Genomic DNA, 20,951 nt, shown 5'->3' with positions numbered 1-20,951 from the left:
ACGACATCTTCACCTCAGCTACTGCCATCATCCTGGGTTTTCATTGCTCCCATAAATCAAGCATCCAAAGACCTATCCTTCCACTCATCTTATCCACTTCTGAGATCATATCAGACCTTGCAATTGCTTATAATTGAACAACCTTCCATTCCCCTTTGGACTTAGGTACTCCATTCTCATCAATCAACTTTCAGCTCTTAGGTTATATTTCCACAGATTTTTATGCCCATCTCACAGTAGTATAGGACCTATGTCAAATGCTTTCACATAAAGATTGTGAACCGTGCCAACAATTCATCATAATTGAAATTTTTGAATTTTTTTAAAAAAAAATCTCCTGTTTTTAGGTTATAATTTCCATGATACTATTTCCCCCACTGTTAGCATAGGACTTGCCATGCACTGAGATGCAATTGATATTGTTGGCTAAATTGATGAATGATTCATAGTTAGAACTAAAATTTATCATTGATCTTCTATCTTCCTCATTCTTATTCACCTCCAAGCTCTTGAAATAAAACTTACAAACTCAATATGTGAACTTCCTTATTATCACCTATTCTGCCTTCTATTTGTTCCATACACACTGTTTTTCACTAGCTAAGATTATTTTCCAAGGCCTAAATGAAAAGCTGTTCCTCAGAAGAAATATTCTCAACTTTCCAAAGATTTTGTTATTAAGGAAATCATTTTCTGTGTTTTAAAGATACCATGTTTCTTGTGTTAGTTTACACTTAAATGATTTTATAAGAAAAATTGATTTTTCTTAAAACAAGTAGTATAGAAAAAACATTTTAAATGATATTTAGTAAAAATCAGAGTTTATTATGTGCTAATTCTACCTCTATTATAGATAGGAGATTTATGTAGAGTGGTTGACATAGAAACAAGAAAAAATAGGGGTATCCTTACTTAAAGTGATCCTATGTACCTGGTAACCATATGTTGACTAGAATTCCAAAGGCCACAGGACGGACAGAGGAAGAAATCAGAATTTATCAGATAATAACACTTCTCTCAATCATTCTAAATATACATTAGATGCAATTTAATATTAAACTGGTCGGGTGAACCCATCCTTTCTAAACATAGGCAAAAGAATAGATTAAAAAATAATGAAATGAAGAGAAGTTAAGGTATTGAAGGACAAAGAATTTAAGTTTCTCACCAACAAGTGCTGGAGGCAAATATTGTAACAGAAATCACAACTCCCCATAAATGTTGAGATTCTTAAGGTAAAGTTTAGGGTTCAAGGAGAGACTTTAAGAGTTCAACCCCCTTCTGAAATTTTATACCAGGAAATGCTTATTTTATTCCAGGACAGGACCTCCCTTTTTTTTTTTTTTTTTTTTTTATCAGATCCACAAATGAATCCTTAACCAAAGTACTCCATGACAAAAAAACAAAAATGTTAAGAACTCTGTATTAAATGTTAAAATCACACCACACCAGTTCACCTACTCATCAGGCCTATAACGCAGCCAGACCTAACCAAACATCTAAGAAGGAAGCATTACAATCTGAATCACACATGCCATAGACCTTGCCCTCACAATCCTGGTTACACCTGTCTAGTGCTCTAAGCAAAAGGAAAATTATAATAGCTATATCAGAACTTCATCAGGAATACATATACTTCAGACAAAATTTTCCTAAGAACTGAACCAGAATCCTTTCCCAGGCCCCTCGCCTCAGTTACCCTACTCTTTGGACTGCCTTTCTCAAAAATTTCTAAGTCTCCTTCCAGTGCCTGAGATGGGATGAGGTTGGCCCTGCCATTTAAGCTTGGTGATCGAAACCCAGACCAGCACCATGTGGACCCTGGTCACCATTTCAGTCCTTGAGAACTCTCTCTAAGCCTCTTAATTCCCCAGTTCCACATGTGAAGTTCACCAGATGCTCTAACAAGCTCTAGGACTCATGCCTATGAAGTCATCCTGGGACCCCAAGCCATGCTCACTTCCAAGAGAGTGGCCTGGCAAGTGAATAATTTCCTCTCCCTTATAGTGCATTTCTTTTTCAAGATTGTACAAAACTGGCCTTCCAGAATGGTGTAGCCATGCTGATTTTGGTGGATTCCCACTTATATTGGCTATGAGTTCAGGGCTCTGGGCTACCAACTATCCACTGCACCTTGGTCTTGAGCTGGAGGACAGACCCATGCATCAACTTTTGCTGGTCTATCAATGCTCACCTGCCCACGCATGTCACTACCGCAGTACCCACTTTGATCCAAGCACTCAAAGGTGGCAGAATGGGTGGTAAGAGGCTTTTACTTCCTGTGCCCTCTGCTGTTGGACAAAGGACAGTCATCACATTCTTAAACGCTCTAGAGCACATGTCAGGCAGCCCTCCAGTGGTGGCTGTGTCTGCCTCTTCAACGGGTTTTAGAGGGTTCCAAGCGACGTCCTCTCTTGCCTCCAACTGATATGCAGATTATCACATTCTGCTGGGTCAATTTTAGGTCCAGCCAGATGAGGAAAGGATGTCCTTTGTATAAATATAACTGTTTTTCTCACTCTACCAACAGTCCCTCCCCTGTCCTTCCACTTGATGGTGGTGTTTGGAAGACTAGAGTATGGTTAACATTGGAAAAAGTTCACATTCTAGGATGCGGTGGTTTAGGGCCTGAAGTGTTCTGTACAAGACAAGGTGGAACATGTGTTATTTTGTATTTATGACGTAAAACTCCAAATGGTAAGTACAATGTGACCAGGAAACAAACCGTTGCTTATATTTTCTTGCATGATCTGAGTAAGACCTACACTTTCGGTCATCACCAAAAGAACAAAGTCACAACTTTTGACAGAATCATTGGAAGCCTGTATTTGTGGGTGGCAGGAGGGATGCTGCAGCACCATGAATAATGACACAAAGAGCATTAAATAAATTGTATCAAGGAACAGCAGAGCAAGAAATCTGTATCGTTGCAATAAAAACAGGTTCCTAAGAGACATGACGTTGTGAGAAAAAATGGAATTGCTGCCTTTTCCTCACATTCTGAGAGATGAAATGAGCCAGGAATAGTATATTTGGCAATAAAAAGATGGAAGAGATGGATACTAGACCTAAGAGGGAAAGATATGACCTGACACTATGAAAAATCTTTATGTACACTGATTAAATAACACAGAAATATGTAACACATCTACCAAATATTCTAAATTTTCATTAAAAAATCACTACACCTCATACGAGGCCATGAGTTCTAGATTTTTTTTTTTAAAAAAACAGCTTTAATAAGATATAATTCACATAGCATAAAATTCATCCCCTTAGGGGCTTCCCTGGTGGCGCAGTGGTTGAGAGTCCGCCTGCCGATGCAGGGGACACGGGTTCTTGCCCCGGTCCGGGAAGATCCCACATGCCGCGGAGCGGCTGGGCCCGTGGGCCATGGCCGCTGAGCCTGCGCGTCCGGAGCCTGTACTCCACAACAGGAGAGGCCACAGCAGTGAGAGGCCCACGTACCACAAAAAAAAAAAAAAAAAAAAGATATTGAATATCATTCCCTGTGCTATATAGTAAATCTTTTTTGTTTATCTATTTTATATATAGTAGTGTGTATCTGTTAACCCCATACTCCTAATTTATCCCTCCCCCTTTCGCCTTTGGTAATCAAAATTTTGTTTTCTATGTCTGTATGTTTCTATTTTGTAATGCTTATTAATCATTTTTATATCTTCCTTGGGAAAATGTTTAGTCAAATCCTTTGCCTACTGTTTAAATTAAGTAATTTTATTTTATTTTTGTGTCATAATATTTTACATATAAACTGGACACTAAGCTCTTATTAGATATATAATTTGCAAAGATTTTCCACATTTTGTAAGTTGTCGTTTCACTTTCTTCTGTTCTTTAAAGCACAAAAGTTTTTAAATTTGATTAAGTCCAACAATCTATATCTTTTTTTCACTTATATTTTTGGTGTCATATCTAGAAAACTGTTTCTTAATCAAAACCTATGATTTAAACCTATGTCTTATAAGAGTTTCAAAATTTTAGCTCTTATACATAGATCTATGATTCATTTTGAGTTGATTTTTTTATATGGTGTGAGGTAGAGAGTACAACTTAATTTTTGCATGTAGATATCCAGTTTACTTTTATTGGGGATTTTGAAGTCTATTTTCATAAGCAATACTGGTTTGTAATTTTCTTTTCTTGTGATGTCTTTGTCACGTTTTGGTATCCAATAATACCGGATTGATAAAAGTTTTGGGTAAGTGTTCTCTCCTTGTCTCATTTTTTGGAAGAATGAGTATAGCACTTTTGTTAATTCTTTTTTATATGTTTGGTAAAATTCACCATCGAAACCATCTGGCTCCTGGCTTTTCTTTGTTAGCAGGTTTTTGATTACTAACTAAATCTCTTTACTTGTTACAGGCATGTTCAGATTTCTTTCTCCTTCAGTCAGTTTTGTAAACTGTGTGCTTTTAGGATTTTTTCAAATTCATCTAGGTTAATCACTTGTTGGTAAATAACTGTTCACAGTATTTCCTTACAATCCTTTTAAAAATTTCTATGAAGTCAATGATAATGTCCCCTCCATTATTCATGATTTTATTGTTTTTTTTCCCCCTTGATTAGTCTAGCCAGAGCTCTGTAAATTTTGTTAATCATTTCAAAGAACCAGCTTTTGTTTTCATTGATTTTCTCTCTTGTTCTTCTATTCTCTATTTCATTTACTTTCACTCTAAATTTTATTTTTTTCTTCCTTCTGCTTCCTTTAGACATAGTTTGCTTTTATTTTTCTAGTTTCTTAAGGTTAGAGGTTAGGTTATTGACTTGATATCATTTTTCTTTTTAATATACATATTTACAGCTATGAAATTCCCTCTAGGCATGTGTTTTGTTTCATCCAATATATTTTGAATACCGTGTCTTTTTCTTCAATATTCTCAAAATATTACCTTACTTCTGTTGTGATTTCCTTCATGACTCATTGGTTGTTAAAGAGTGTTTCATGTAATTTCCACATTTTTAAAAATTTCTCAAAATTCCTTATGTTGTTGATTTCTAATTTCATTACTTTATGGTTGGAGAACATACTTTGTATGATTTGAATCCTTTCAAATTCATTGAGGCTTGTTTTATGGTATAATGTATATACCATCCTGGAGAATACAGAATGTGCACTTGAGAAGAATGTGTATTCTACTATGATTGGGTGAAGTCTTCTATAGATGTCTGTTAGATCTAATTGGCTTATAATGATATTCAACTCTCTTATTCCTATTAGATCTTCTATCCAGTTGTTTTATCCATTATTAGAGTGGGGTGTTGTAATTTCCAACTATTATTGCTGTATATTGTCTATTTTCCCTTCAATTCTGACATTGTTGCTTCAGGTGGTATGGAGTTCTGCAGTTAGTTGCTTACATGTTTGCATTGTTATGATCTCCTGATGAATAGCACTTTTATCCTTATAAATTTTTTTATTTGTTTTTAAGAACAATTTTCTCTTTAAGTATATATTTTCTGATAGTACAGCCATTCCAGCTCTTTAAAATTTGTTTGCACAGTATATCATTTTACATTCCTTTGTGTTCAATTACTTGTGTCTTTGAATTAAAAATGTGTCCCTTAAAGACACTATACAACTAGATCATCTTTAATCCATTCTTCCAATTGCAGCCTTTTGAATTGACTGTTTAATACATTTATGTTTAAGGTAGTTATGATAAAAAAGGATTTATGTCTGTCATTTTGCTATTCTTTTCTACAAATCTTATGTTTTTCTTGTTCCTCTATCCTTACACTGATGCCTTATTTTATGTAAATAAATATTCTCTAGTTCATTATTTAAATTCCCTTGTCATTTCTTTTACTTTTTATTTTCAGTTATTTTCTTAGTGGATGCCTTAGGGATTACGACTAACATCTTAATTTATAACAATCTGGTTCAGATTATTGACATTTTTAATTGTATACAAAAATTTGCTACTATATAGCTCTCTCCCCCTTCTTTGTGCTATTACTATCATATAAATTACATCTTTATATGTTATAAGCCCGTAAATACAGTTTTATAATCATTGCTTTTGCAGTAGTCTGTAAAATCAAAGAGGAGAAAAAAATAGTTACAAACAAAAAGTATATTTATATGTTTTTTAAAATATTTACCTATGTAGTTTACTGGCCTTTACTTCTTCAGGTGGTTTCTAGTAACTGTCTAGTGTTTTTTCATTTCAGAGACTGAAATGTCATTTCATTTCAATGACTCTCATCAGTATTTCTCATAGAGCAAGTCCATTAGTATTTTTTGTAGAGCAGGTGTGAAAGCAGCACATTCTCTCAGGTTTTTTAATCTGCAAATGTCTTAACTTCATTTCTGAGGGAGGGTTTTCCTGTATATAAAATTTTTGGTGAGAGTTTTATTCTCTCAGCACTTTAAATATGTCAGCTTTCAGGACTCCATGGTTTCTAATGAGAAATCATCTGTTGATCTTATTAGGGATGCCCCTTCATGATGATTCTCTTCTCTCTTAATGCTTTCAAAAATTTTTGGCACTGGCTTGTAATAGATTGATTACGATGTGTCTAGGTGTGAAACTCTGAGTTTACACCAGTCAGAATTTGCTGAGCTTCTTGGATATGTAAATTGACATCTTTCATCAAATTTGGCAAGTTTTCAGTCATTCTTCCTTCAAATTCATGCATCCCCCCCCACACACACTTTTTTTCCCCTTTCTCCTCTCTTTCTATGACTTCCATTATGCTTATGCTGGTACACTTCATCTTGTAAATAAATACACAGGTCTCCGAGGCTTTGTTCATGTTTCTTGATTCTTTATGTTTCTCAGCCTAGATAACCTCAACTGACCTATCTTCAAGTTAACTGATCCTTTCTTTACCAGTTGAAATCTAGTATAGAGTCCCTGTAGTAAACTTTTCATTTCAGTTATTTTAATTTTCAATTGCCCTCCACTAAGGGTTTGTTATTATTGCTATATGCGGTGGTGGTGGTGGTTTGTTTTGTGAATACCATCCTAAATTTGTTTCCTAAGGACTGTGCTCTTTGCCATTGTGGCCACTGAAGTTTCTGCTTAGTTAGTTTGATGGTCACCTGATTATTGGATTCAGAGCAGCTGTGCATATTTAGCTCTATCAGATATATAAGAAAAAGATCAGATTACTTGACATTCATAGCCCTCACCAATCAATGTTTATTAGTGGTTATTTATTGCAGGTATCTTGCTTTGAACTAACATTGTTTACCCCCCTAATATTTTAGTGCCTATTTATTATGATGATTTTTTCCAGCTTTATTAAGATATAATTGACATATAATATTGTGTAAGCTTAAGGTGAAAATCTGTTGATTTGATACTTATATACTCTGAAATGATTACAACCATAGTGTTAGCTAACACCTCCATAACATCACATCATATAATTACCATTTCTTTTTTGTGGTGAGATTTAAGATCTACTTTCTTAGAAACTCTCAAGCATACAATACAGTATTATTAACTATAATCACCATGTTATACATTAGATCCTCAGAACTTACTCACCTTATAACTGGAAATTTATACTCTTTGAACAGTATCTCCCCATCAACCTCTCCCCATTAACCCAGGCCCTGATAACTACCATTCTAGCATAGTGACAATTTTTAATATATACTATTACATGTGCTGGGCATCAAAGAGAAAAAGCCAAATAAAGGAGGCTTAGGTAGGCTAACCTTAGGTAAAACAGGCGATGAATAATAAAGATTATATAGCATAATTAGTATTATGAAAGGGAACTGTAGAATCCCAACTCTTACTATTAAATTCCTACTTGACATTCAAAAAATAATTCTTCTTTGCACTAATGTCTTTTTTCCAATATTAAATATAATGTGTACCTCATAAAAATAATAATTGCATTCATTTCTTTTAACTAGTATACTCATATCCCAACTTAGAACTAACTACAACTTTCTTGTTTGTCAAGGTTGATAACACATTTCCTAATCAGCCATTTTTATTTAATTATTCACTCTATCTTTTAAGCAAGTGTATGCAATTCAGTCCCTACTTAATGAGTGTGAAATGGACCATTGAGTTGTCTCATTTCCCCTGAGAAATGTTGATCTATTTTATTTCCTTTCTAATTAAATAACCTTTACCACTGAGCTTGTCTGAAAACCTTTCTTTTCCGCTAGAATCTAATGTATAAGACATGACACTTTACCTTGTTCAGTGTAAATTCAAAGTAAAGCCATCTTTTTCAACAGAGAATTAATATTTATTTTCTTACACTCTTAGATTATCAATAATCACTTTTAAACATTCTGTATGCTTTTTAAAAAATGTTTCATGAAAAATTATTACCGTAAGTGCACAATTCAGTTATTTTCATAAATTGAACAAATCCATGTAACCAGCACCAATACTGAGAATAGTCAACACTAGCACAGAGTACCCCTTTTTTGTGCTACTTTCCACTGATAATATTCCATCTAAGGGAAACCACTTTTCTGACTTCCAAAATCATCTATTAGTTCTGTAATTTATTTGGATGAGTTATACAGCATGCAATTGTTTGAGCCTGGTTTCTTTCACTCAACATAGTACTGAGATTCATCCATTTATTCTTATTGCTGTATAGAATTCTATTTGTGGACATGCTACAATTTATCCATCCTACTGCTGATAGGCATCTCGTTATTTGCACTTTGTAATAGTTGAGTTTAAGAATATTCCAGAGTATAACTTTTGGTGAACATAGGTAAAAATAACACAGTTATTTTTAATGCACAAAACAAGGAATTAAAAGAATGCTATACATTATAAGTGCTATTAATAGTTAAAAGGGTAACAGCCAGTGATGCTGAATTATATAGTTATCCCTTTGACTAAACTCATCACAGGAACATTTGGCATCTCACTCTTATGGGTCTACCTCGTCTGGAACACATTTATATTCTCTTCTCACTAATGAAGAATTAAATTTAAACATATTTTACATTGTTTTCTGAAAGTTATTTTACCTTGTTTAATAGACAAAAGTTCACATGCCTAGATTAGAGATAACCAGACTAAGGAGAATTAACAAGGTGAAAGACCTGGTTAATCTAAAAAGATGCTGGCAATTAGATGGATGGAAAATGTTATGCATCACAGAGGAGAAAGTTAAACTTATAACTAATAAACTATTAAACATCCATACTTACCATGTTGTATCACAAGAGCATTTCACTAGTATTGATCACCTCACATATTCATAGCCCAAATTCTTTATCTTTTAAAATGCTGATCCTGCCAACATGAATTGATCCCATGCCATTATTTTGTCACATTATCATCTACTAACTGAGGGAGGAGCTATCTCTTGATCTAGGTATAACTACTCTCCTGTCCCTTTTACCTTATTAACTGCCCTGTTTGAGAACAGGAGTGTTTCAGCACTGTATCTAAGTATACTGGAGAATTATGAGTCAATCTGTTTATGTGATTTTAATTATCAGAAATTATAATTCATGGTGATAACCATAATCATATATTTTAAATAAGAAATGGAAGAAAGAAAGTTCATTGTCTGGTCAAAAAATATCAGAGTTTGGTTGTTTGGAAAACTGGTCCCATCCACCTGGTAGAGAATGACTTCCGTGAAATTTTGGAAGGCTCTGCAGAATATAACTAACTTCAAACTGAATTTAAACATTTTTTTATCTTTTCTGATGAAGATTTCCTTCCCATCTCACACTCTCTTCTCAGAGAACCTATTTAAGATTAAGAATCTATTTAAGTTTAAAAGAATCTATTTCCATGCCTTTATAAGGAAAAAAAACAATCCTCCTCCTTGCTGATTGGATAAAATGTAGAAATGGTGAAGCCCTAGCCAATCAGATTTGTTCTTCTTCCGTCCAGAAAGCTGGAAGTAGAATTAATTAACCTCCACCAGCTCTTGAACGAAGACATCAAGTAAAGCTGGGCTGGGGCTCTTGTTGTCAGATTACAAATGTGTAAAATCCATTCTGTGAAGATAAAAGAAGTAACAAAGAATACAGCAGATTTTCAGAGACCATATGTCCTCTGGGATGAAAATAGAGCAGATTTTCAGAGAAGACCGTATGTCCTCTGGGATGAAAATATATGGGCTCCTCAGAGGTTTCCAGTGCTTTTGTTCAGGGCTGCGTGAGTCCTAGATATACTCCTAGGCCGAAAGTTCTGTGAGAGAGTCCTGTATCCTTTCTAACATTTCTCCTTTTACTACAGACTGATCGAAGTAATCTTTCTCTGGCAAACAAATAGTCCTTGAAAATGTGTCCAATGGTAATAAATTCAACTCCTGATGAGACAGCCCCAAGAGCCTTTGGACTCAATCTGATCAAACGTCACTGCATACTGGGTGTTTGGAGCCATCACCAGCCCAGGCCGTTTCTCGTTCCTCGTAGACGCAGGCAGTAAGTTCCTGCACCTGGCAGTGCAGCACCGTCCACTCTCCAGCAGTGCAAGCGTCTGTGGCCGTGAGCTGGGGACACCACAGGGACGCTATCTGCAGAAGGCAGAGTGTCTGGCGTAAGGACACCTGCGGGTGAGAAAACGCACCTACAAAGTGGGGGCTCTCTCTTACTCTGCATAGTTGCAGCCTAGTCTAAGCTACCACTGGCCATATTGCCCAGATCTTGGTATCAGATTTCTTATTTCCTGTACACTTCTGAGTTCTTCCTATGAAAACACTGATAATAATAGAAAAGAGAACAAGGATTCCTCTTATATATTAACTCCTCTCACGTGGAAACTCCTCTCACATATTAACTCATTTAATCCTTATAAAAAGCCTAGAAAACACAGAAATGTTAGTAATTTGCTTAGTCATACAGCTAGGCAGGGTAGGATTCAAACCCTGAACTGCAGGGAAAATCCTCTTAGTCACCCCATATCGATAATCTGGCAGTGGGGAGCTACTGCCCCTCTGACTCTGAACTGCACTACGCCTAGGCTCTGGCTGTAGCCCAGTGTTTGAAGCAATGCATTTCTTCGGATCTCACTATCTGTGCTGAAACCAAGCTCTCCACAACCCTCTTGGAAAATGAGTACTAAAGGCCCAGGTACCTCCATGGTGGAGGCTAAGAAGCAGCAGTTCACACAGCTATCCTTTTCTATCCTTTTGCTTATAAACGGCATAATGTTCACATTCTGGTTCTTTCACTTGCTACTGGTAAGTCCTTACACAAGGTCCTGCTACACTACACCTCACATTTCATCAGTGAAAAGAAGAAAACAAACGTGCTAATCAAAGTTGCAAGACAAATTAAATGACATGGTGTATATAAAACATAATTCTCAAAAACACATAGGCTGTGTTTTCCACCCAGGTCTCACACTCTTTAATATGAACATAAATAAAAACGTATTCAAATATTTGTTCCACACTGCATCTCATACACGGCTTCCTGCTCAGTTTTGTTGCTCATTATTTATTTTGATGTTTTCAGGACACTTTGCAAATTAATTAGCAGACTGCTGCATTCAAAATTCCATTTTCATTCTTGTTTTTCTTCTGAATATTTTTCTCTCCCACTTGAAGTGAAAATAAATCATTAAATTCTATCACAGTCTGATTCTTCCTCACCTTTGAAGTTGGCATCTGAGGTTTCTACTGGAGATACAGATTCTGCAAAGGACAGTTTTATTACTCATCTTGGGTAAGCAAGGATTAGGGAGATAATCAAAGGTCACGGTTAAAGCTGTGCTGAATTACTTTTCCAGACTCCGGGAACACAAGCAAACAAGCTCTTACCAATGTGTCTGTGGAATCAGACTTCCTGCAAGAAAGACTGCCCTGCCTGCTTTAAGACTTTGTATCTCAGCCCCTTTCACAACTGAGAGAGCATCTGCTCCTGGTAGACTGAAAATTATTTGCTGTTTTTAAAGAGGCACTTCCCTTCCTTTGCCTCGCTCATGAGACAAGCCACATTGTCCCTTAAATTCTATGAAGTAGACTGGGATGTTGACTCAGTAATCCTGGGCACCACTGGGTCAGCAGCTGATTTTCTCCCAGTTGGGCCCTGACTCTCACCCATTTTCCCGTCTAGTGACCACTCGTTTGGACTAAACAACAGCTTGGAGGCATTTTCTGCTTGTTTTCTAAAGCCTCTAAACTTATTTACTCTCTATAGGCCCCCACTGAATATCATAAATTAATTAAACACAACTCTGAGGCCCATATATAGTTTGGCACTACAGTTTAAGAAAATTCATGGAAAAATCAGAATCAACAGCTTAATACATTCCTCCTTCTCTCTCATGGTTTCCCCTTCCAGCTGGGATATCTGTATATGGATCCCAGCTTGGAACACAATTATTGCAGTAGGAGAGAAGAAACCAGCAGTGAGAGAGATTCTCTGGCAAGTAGCTCTGCACTACCTAGGGAAGGCTGCCTCAGAGGGAGGCGTCAACAGCTGCAGACTGTCATATAAAAGACTTCCAATGGATTAAGTAACTTTGAAGAAGTGAAATTCTGTCGTCCAATTTTATTTGTCTTTGAATCTGACTGCAAGGACTGCTACTTATTACAGAGCTGCCTAGCAGGTGCTTACAAAGTCACCGTTCTTTATATTAATCCAGACAACGGGCCATTAGGAACTGTGACTTTAGTTTTGGAGGAAAATACAATGTGCTTGGTTGCATTGAAAGAGATGTTCCCATGTTTTCCTTCCTTCTGGTTTTAAACTTGAGATCCTTTCATATCCTTTGAGATTTGCGGGTGATGGAGGGAAAGTCAGACAGTATCTTTTTCGATATAAATAGACTGTCACATTTTGAAAAAAGGGGGGTTCTATCCTGAAAAAAGATAGAATATGAATCATTAGGATTGGCATTCCATAGTAGACCAAAGATTCTTAGGAAGAAAAATAATATAGTTTTATTTTCATCTAAAATTCTAGTCATGTTAGATCACAAGAGGGATACTAACATTTTTACACAATATTTTGCACGTTACTTCGCTTGATTATTTCAGTGCTGCCAGATATTTTATTCTCTTTTATTAACTGCAAGCTGTAAGGATCAGAGAAGTGAAAGAAATTGTCAAAGTTCATCCAGCTGCTTGGTATTGATACTCGAATCCAGATATGATTCAAGTTTGGAAGTGGAAGCTTTGTGCCAGATTCTGGGAAGATGGTATATGCCATCCCACGGACTGCGGCAGGCACACAAAAGGGGATCTGCTAGAACATAATCTCCATGGACTCACACCACAACAGATATCTGTCTCTTCACTGATGAACCCGCAAGGCCTAGTTAAATATCTGGCCCATGGCAGGGCTCAATAACTGTTTATTGAAGAACTAATAATAGGGCTTCCCTGGTGGCGCAGTGGTTGGGAATCTGCCTGCCAATGCAGGGGACATGGGTTCGAGCCCTGGTCTGGGAGGATCCCACATGCCGTGGAGCAGCTAAGCCCGTGAGCCACAACTACTGAGCCTGCGCGTCTGGAGCCTGTGCTCCGCAACAGGAGAGGCCGTGACAGTGAGAGGCCCGCGCACCGCGATGAAGAGTGGCCCCTGCTCGCCGGAACCGGAGAAAGCCCTCGCACAGAAACGAAGACCCAACACAGCCAAAAATAAAAATACATAAATTTATTTTTAAAAAAAGAATTAATAATAAATAAATGGATGAATGAATAAATAAACAATTTTTGAAGCAGGAACTGGCATAGCAAAATGGCAAGCCAGGTTTGATGTTACCTTTTCAAATTTTTAACCATTTGTTTTCTTAAAGCATAAAGAAAAGCAAAAACATTTTTGTCAAACTTTGCTATTAATACTACAACTTTTGGTTTTATCAATTTTCCATCAAAACAGTAAGCATTCTGACGTGTAATAAACTTCTAAGGAAAGTGGTACAGATACTAATAATAGAGATAAAAAATTAGCTTGTAATAAAACAGATGAATTATTATACATAACAATATTCTCAGTCCAATATAGAACTGCTTCCCACTGTCACATTTCTTCTATTATGTGGAACAGGAACCGGGAGGAGGTAGAGAATGATGGGTTGCAAGCAGGCTGACAAGATAATTAAGGTGGGGAGGACTATATTTATGGAAAAGTATTCCCATTTTGCCTGAGGACAGAAGATCTGCTGTGTACTAAAATTATTAGTAGTATATACGTTTCATCTTTCTCACTTGGTATGTCAACTCTTTGGTGATGTCAGATAAGAGAACTATGGGGCATATAGACTTGAGGATCCCACACTGGGGAAAGGTAGACAACTACATTCTACTCTGAGACCTTTTTCTTTTTAACTGAAGTATAGCTGATTTACAGTGCTACATTAGTTTCAGGTGTGCAACATAATAACTTGGTATTTTTATAGATTACATGCTATATGAAATTATAAAATATTGACTATATTCCATATGTTGTACACTACATCCTTGTAACTTATTTATTTTATACATAATAGTTTATGTCTCTTAATCCTTCACCAATTTTGCCACTCTCCCACCCCACTACCTCTGGTAACCACTAGTTTGCTTTTTGTATCTGTGAGTCTATATCTGTTTTGCTATATTTGCTCTTGGTTTTATTTTTTAGATTCCACGTATAATTGAAACATACAGTATTTGTCTTTCACTATCTGACTTAGTTCACTAAATATAATACCCTCTAGGTATATCTGTGTTGTTTCCAATCGTAAAATTTCACTCTTTTTAATGGCTGAGTGAAAAGTACATTATATATGTATATACCACATCTTCTTTATCCATTCATCTGTTGATGGACACTTACGTTGCTTCCATATCTCGGCTAAATAATGTAGCTATAAACACTGGGTGCATATATATTTTCAAATTAGTGTTTTCATTATCTTTGGATGAATACCCAGGAGTAATTTGCTGGAGCATATGGTGGTTCTAGTTCTAATGTTTCGAGCAACCTCCATACTGTTTTTCAGAGTGGTCACACCAATTTACATTTCCACCAATAGTGTACAAGGGTTCTTTTTTCTCCACACCCTCCCCAACAGTTGTTTTTTTGTTTTGTTTTGTTTGTTTTTAACATCTTTATTGGAGTATAATTGCTTTACAGTGTTGTGTTAGTTTCTGCTGTCTTTTTGACAATGGCTATTCTGCCAGGTGTGAGGTAATATCTCATTATGGTTTTGATTTGCATTCCCCTGATGATTAATGATGTTGAACATCTTTTCCTGTGCCTGTTGGCCATGTGGATGTCTTCTTTGGAAAAATGTCTATTCAGGTCCTCTGCCTATTTTTTAGGTAGATTGTTTGGTTTTTTTTTGCTATTGAGTTGTGTAAGTTCTTTACATAGTTTACATATTAACCCCTTATTGGACACATTATTTGCAAAATAGCTCAGGTTATCTGAAGCAACTATTAGAAATAATACCTTATAAGTTTAGCTTGAGAGAAGTAAAGTTGAACATTAACATAAAAATATATGTAGATGATTCTTCTATCAAGTAAATAATTTAATACATGCAGTGCTGGATAAGGAAACACTGTATTTTGTACCTCTGATACTAATACACATGTGTATAAAACCTGAACACATCATTCCACTTTCTATCATTTCCTCAATGAAAATTATTCAGAACTACTTTTAAATTTTAATTTACAGGTTTGTGGTTTGTTTTGTTTTAAATATTTGTAAAGAGGAAAAGTGTCAACAAATGTACATGTTATCCTCAACAAAATAAACTACCTGGCTTTGTGCCCCAGGTCACAAGTGAGGCTGAGTCCAAACTGTCTTAGAACATAATCTTTTAAAAATTAAAGTCCTTTCCAGGTATCATACAAAATCTATGATACCATTCTATAATACTAAATTTAGATTGATAAATTCAAGCAAAAATATAAGTATTATATAACCTACTTTGGAGGCTTATAGGACAGAGTAAGTAATCAGCATGACTAGAGTTTGAATTTTAACTCTGTCACTTCCTACTATGTAACTCTTGCCAAGTTACTTAACTACTGTGATCTTAATTTTTTTCCCCTTTTAAACCATATTGCCACTACATCATGGTATTGTTAAGAAGATTAAATGAGAAAACATAATTAAAGCAACTAGTAATGTCTGCCATATAATTGGTGTTCAGTAATATGAGAGTCATCTTTCTTTTGTTAGCATATTCATTCCTATATAAAGTATTCATAGCCTGTATAAAATTTTACATTATAAGGAGTGCAGAAATCTTCGTTAATCTTCTACCTTATGTTTTAAGAACCAATTGATATTTCTTACCTGAATCAATATTTGAAAATGATTTCCACAATGTATTATTTCTTCAATTCATTTAAGTTGGCATTCTTCAGCACAGTTTTTAGTCATCAACTAGGATTAATTGGCTACACAGAAATTTCATTCTTCCACGAAGTTAGGAAAGTATATGGTAACACTCTTCTATTAATAGCCAATTTTGAAAATGAGTATTTTGTTTATTAACCACCATAAATAATGGCAAGTATAATTCTTCTGGCTTTCTCATTTTGTTATTATTATTATAGACTACTAAGTTTTCATTTACTTAATATGTCTATATAATCTACAATATTTTTCTTTATGACACTCTAAGAGTCAACATTTGGCCACTGTGAGATTCTTCAAGCTGAGTCCTGCCCTTTTAAGTTGATCTATTATTTATTGAAAGCTTTCTTGCTTTCTGGCATAACAAAATATCTGAACTCAACAATATTTTCTAACCTTCTCCACTGCAATGACCTAGAAACAATGTCATCCCATGTAAAATGAAAATTTCTAGTAACCAGATGTGACTTCTAATATAATTTCCTAAATTTGCTACTAAAAGAAATGAGGCATCCTTGAAGAAATGGTTGATTCTATGTCTCAAATAGGGAAATTCCAAGATCAGGTTTTTCAAATCCCCAATTATTAATCTTGCACAGACAGCAAAGGGCCATCAGACTTGTGAGGAAAGATAGAGGTAAAATATAAAAAAATCAACCTATGAAAAATATATACTATATAAAAGAAGTTTAAAACATATATATTTTAAACACACACCCATATATATATACACATATGTAGTGCACTCAGACAAATAAACAAGGTAATGTATATATAAAACAAGAATAGAGTACTAAAAATAAAGGAGTATTTGACAACAAAAAATAACTCTGGGGAATTAAGTGTATGATAGGAATTTAAACCTCCAGAAAATTAAATAAGGGTAGGAGGACCTTCAAGATGGTGGAGGAGTAAGACGTGGAGATCGCCTTCCTCCCCACAAATACATCAGAAGTACATCTACATGTGGAACAACTCCTACAGAACACCTACTGAATGCTGGCAGAAAACCTCAGACTCCCCAAAAGGCAAGAAAATCTCCACATACCAGGGTAGGGAAAAAGAAAAAACAGAGACAAAAGAATAGGGGTGGGACCTGCACCTCTGGGAGGGAACTGTGAAGGAGAAAAAGTTTCCAAACACTACGAAGCCCCTTCACTGGCAGAGACGGGGGCAGACGGGGGGCGGGGGTGGAGCTTCAAAGCCACAGAGGAGAGCACAGCAACAGGGGTGCATAGGGCAAAGCAGAGAGATTCCCGCACAGAGGATCGGTGCCGACCAGCACTCACCAGCCCGAGAGGCTTGTCTGCTCACCCGCCGAGGAGGGCGGGGCTGGGAGCTGAGGCTCGGGCTTCGGAGGTCAGATCCCAGGGAGAGGACTGGGGTTGGCTGTGAGAACACAGCCTGAAGGGGGCTAGTGCACCACAGCTAGCCGGGAGGGAGTCTGGGAAAAAGTCTGGAACTGTGGATTAAACATCCACAATCAACTTGAAGTTCCCTGCATCTCCGGAATTCCTGAATAGACAACAAACCATCCCAAAATTGAGGCTTTGGACTTTGGGAGCAACTGTAGACTTGGGGTTTGCTTTCTGCATCTATTTTGTTTCTGGTTTTATGATTATCTTACTTTGATATTTAGCATTTATTATCATCAGTAGATTTGTTGATTTGGTTGCTCTCTTCCATTTTTTTTACATATAGATATATAAATGTTTTTGCTTTTTCTCTTTTTGTGACTGTGTATGTGTATGCTTCTTTGTGTGATTCTGTCTGTATAGCTTTGCTTTTACCATTTGTCCTAGGGTTCTGTCTGTTCTCTTGTGTGTATAGTTTTTAGTGCTGGTTATCATTGGTGGATTTGTTTTTTGGTTTGCTTGCTTTCTTCTTTCTTTCTTTTTTTCCTTTTTTATTACTTTTTAAATTTTTAATAATTTTTCTATTATAATAACTATTTTATTTTATTTTATTATTTTCTTTTTTTCTCCCTTTACTTCTGAGCTGTGTGGCTGACAGGGTCTTGGTGCTCCGGCCGTGTGTCAGGCCTGTGCCTCTGAGGTGGGAGAGCCGAGTTCACGACATTGGTCCACCAGAGACCTCCTGGATCCACCTAATATGAAATGGCGAAAGCTCTCCCAGAGATCTCCATGTCAACGTGAAGACCCAGCTCTACTCAACGACCAGCAAGCTCCAGTGCTGGACACCCAATGCCAAACAAATAGCAAGACAGGAACAAAACCCCACATATTGGCAGAGAGGCTGCCTAAAATCATAATAAGTTCACAGACACCCCAAAACACACCACCGGATGTGGTCCTGTCCACGAGAAAGACAAGATAGAACCTCATCTACAAGAACACAGGCACCAGTCCTCTCCACCAGGGAGCCTACATGACTCACTGAACCAAACTTAGCCCCTGCGGGCAGACACCAGAAACAATGGGAACTACGAACCTGCAGCCTGCGAAAAGGAGATCCCAAACACAGTAAGTTAAGCAAAATGAGAAGACAGAGAAACACACAGCAGATGAAGGAGCAAGGTAAAAACCCACCAGACCTAACAAATAAAGAGGAAATAGGCACTCTACCCGAAAAAGAATTCAGAGCAATGATAGGAAAGATGATCCACAATCTTGGAAATAGAATGGAGAAAATACAATAGACGTTTAACAAGAACCTAGAAGAACTAAAGAGCAAAAAAACAATGATGAACAACACAATAAATGCAATTAAAAGTTCTCTCAAAGGAATCAAAAGCAGAATAACTGAGGCAGAAGAACAGATGAGTGACCTGGAAGATAAAAGAGTGGAAATATCTACTGCAGAGAAGAATAAAGAAAAAAGAATGAAAAGAATTGAGCACAGTCTCATAGACCTCTGGGACAATATTAAACGTACCAACATTCGAATTATAGGGGTCCCAGAAGAAGAAGAGAAAAAGGAAGTGACTGACAAAATATTTCAAGAGATTATAGATGAAAAATTCCTTAATATGGGAAAGGAAATACTTAATCAAGTCCACGAAGTACAGAGAATCCCCTACAGGATAAATCCAAGGAGAAACATGCCAAGACACATAATAATCAAACTGTCAAAAATTAAATATAAAGAAAAAATATTAAAAGCAGCAAGGGAAAAGCAACAAATAACATACAAGGGGATCCCCATAAGGTTAACAGCTGATCTTTCAGCAGAAACTCTGCAAGCCAGAAGGGAGTGGCAGGACATATTTAATGTGATAAAAGGGAAAAACCTACAACCAAGCTTACTGTACCCGGCAAAGATCTCATTCAGATTCGATGGAGAAATTGAAACCTTTACAGACAAGCAAAAGCTAAGAGAATTCAGCACCACCAAATGCTAAAGGAACTTCTCTAGGCAGGAAACACAAGAGAAGGAAAAGACCTACAATAACAAACACAAAACAATTAAGAAAGTGGTAATAGGAACATTTATATTAATAACCACCTTAAATGTAAATGGGTTAAATGCTCCAACCAAAAGACATAGACTGGCTGAAAAATACAAAATCAAGACCCATATATATGCTGTCTACAAGAGACCCACTTCAGACCTAGGGACACATACAGACTGTAAGGGAGGGGATGGAAAAAGATATTTCATGAAAATGGAAATCAAAAGAAAGCTGGAGTAGCAATTCTCAAATCAGACAAATCAACTTTAAAATAAAAACTATTATGAGAGACAAAGACGGTCACTACATAATGATCAAGGGATCAATCCAAGAAGAAGATATAACAATTGTAAATATTTATGCACCCCACACAGGAGCACCTCAATACATAAGGCAAATGCTAACAGCCATAAAAGGGGAAATCGACAGTAACACAATCGTAGTAGGGGACTTTAACACCCCACTTTCACCCATGGACAGATCACCCAAAATGAAAATAAATAAGGAAACAGAAGCTTTAAATGACACATTAAACAAGATGGATTTAATTGATATTTATAGAACATTCCATCCAAAAACAACAAAATACACTTTCTTCTCAAGTGTTCATGGAACATTCTCCAGGATAGATCGTATCTTGGGTCACAAATCAAGCCTTGGCAAATTTAAAAAAACTCAAATCGAATCAAGTATCTTTTCCAACCACAAAACTATTAGACTAGATATCAATTACAGGGAAAAAAATACAAACACATGGAAGCTAAACAATACGTTACTAAATAACAAAGAGATCGCTGAAGAAATCAAAGAGGAAATCAATAAATACCTAGAAACAAATGACAATGAAAACACAATGACCCAAAACCTAAGGGATGCATCAAAAGCAGTTCTAAGAGAGAAGTTTATAGCAACACAATCCTACCTTAAGAAACAAGAAAAATCTGAAACAAACAACCGAATCTTACACCTAAAGGAACTAGAGAAAGAAGAACAAAAACCTCAAAAGTTAGAAGAAGGAAAGAAATCATAAAAATCAGATCAGAAATAAATGATAAAGAAATGAAGGAAACAATAGCAAAGATCAATAAAACTAAAAGCTGGTTCTTTGACTGGTTTGCAGGGCAGAGGTGGGGACACAGATATAGAGAACAAACGTATGGACACCAAGGGGGGAATGTGGGAGGGGGGGTGATGAATTGGTAGATTGGGATTCACATATATACAATAATATGTAAAGATAGATAACTAATAAGAACCTAC

This window comes from Monodon monoceros, unplaced genomic scaffold (genome assembly GCF_005190385.1).
Source record: "Monodon monoceros isolate NGI ecotype Baffin Bay Population unplaced genomic scaffold, NGI_Narwhal_1 Super_Scaffold_7, whole genome shotgun sequence".
NCBI classification, from domain to species: Eukaryota; Metazoa; Chordata; class Mammalia; order Artiodactyla; family Monodontidae; genus Monodon; species Monodon monoceros.
This window is presented reverse-complemented; position numbering follows the sequence as displayed.